Genomic DNA, 1,907 nt, shown 5'->3' on the forward strand with positions numbered 1-1,907 from the left:
GGTAATTTCAAATAAAATTAGGAATAATATAATAATTGAAACTCATAATTAAATCCAACACTAATTATATATAGAAAATATTATTTGCTCATCAATTTCACAAATTATTTTCCATAAAATGCCCAAATCAAAATAATTAGAAATAATATAATTAAACCCCTTTATTTTTCCAAAGTAGCAGTATTAATATTTAAAATATTACTTATCTAATCCAAATCATATAAAATCCTTATTATTTCACAACTACCAACTTTATAATTTGAATATAGAAAATATTCCAATAATTATAAAATTGAATAATAATCATAACTTATCTCAAGTTCAATAAATCAAAACTTGCCTTAATTATCCTTAATAAAATAATCTCTGAAATTAAGGCTATAAATAACTATATGAATTGAGACTTGATCATAATAAGACTTTTCAAAAGTTCTGGGTCTTACATAACAAAGAAATTTTCTATTGGTATATACGATTACACCATGGATCATCATTAAGTTCATACCTTTTCACATTGGTCTTGGAAATATTCACAGAGCATATCGAAGGGCCTGTGCCATGGTGCATGTTTTTTGCCGATGATATCGTCCTTATGGGAGAGTCAAGAGAAGACCTAAATAAGAAGTTGGATTTATGGAGAGAATCTCTAGAAGTGTATGGTCTACGCATAGGTCGTAACAAGGCAGAATATATGGAATGTAAGTTTGGCCGTCGAAGGGAAAATCCTAATATATAAGTGAAGATTGGAGAAAACATCCTACGAAAAGTTAAAAGTTTTAAGTATCTTGGGTGTATCATACAAGATAATGGAGAGATTAAACAGGATATAAATCATAGGATCCAAGCAGGTTGGTCAACATGACAGAGTGCGTTTGGTTTTATATGTGACAAAAAAGTGCCTTTAAAACTTAAAGGTAAATTCTATCGCACTGCTATCAGACCGACTATACTTTATAATACAGAGTGTTGAGTGGCCAAAGGGGAGCATGAACATAAATTAAGTGTGACAGATATGAAGATGTTGAGATGGATGATTGGTCATACGCGATTGGATAGAATAAGGAACGAAGATATAAGAGAGAGTTGGAGTAGCACCTATTGTGGAAAAGATAGTAGAATCGCGTATTAGGTAGTTTGTACATGTGAGCAGAAAACCAACAGAGCACCCAGTCAGAAGGGTGGATGAGATAGAAGATGGATAAGGGGTGAAAGGTAGAGAAAGACCTAGGAAGACCATCCATGATGTGGTTAAATGAGATCTACATATAAACGGTCTCTCTATAGATATGATACATGATAGAGCTCAATGACGTCGTTTGATTCATGTAGCCGACCCCACCTAATGAGACAAGACTTTGTTGATGTATATTTTTGTGAAGTACACTAACTAAAAAATTATTTAAAAATGGATTTATGAAAAAATAGTAATCTATTTGGAATAAAAATGGTTGGTTTTTTAATTTAAATTAAATAATTATATAATTTACCGATATATATAAACTGCAGAATAATTATTTAAATAAACAATGTACCACATTTCGGGTACTGTGAGCCTAACATAAATATGGGTGTATTCTGGATACTGAAACCCCGGGATATGACACATGAAGAATTTGACGTATCTAGGGTGCACTCGAGATACGTTATAGGCCGAGAAATAGATACTGAGCACCCGAGATGCGTTCAAAAACTAATTTGTGTCACAACACTCGAGATAGATCAAAAACAGAAATTATGATCACAACAATCGAGATACGTGCAAATACAATTTCACTTAAAATTTAAATTAGACCAAATTCAAAAATAATTTTAAATTGATATTTTTAAATAAATTAATTAAATTGATAAATAAAAATTAAATAAATACTATTTAAATCGTAATAAATTATAGTAATTTTAAAAATATT

Source organism: Arachis ipaensis, chromosome B07 (genome assembly GCF_000816755.2).
Source record: "Arachis ipaensis cultivar K30076 chromosome B07, Araip1.1, whole genome shotgun sequence".
NCBI lineage: Eukaryota > Viridiplantae > Streptophyta > Magnoliopsida > Fabales > Fabaceae > Arachis > Arachis ipaensis.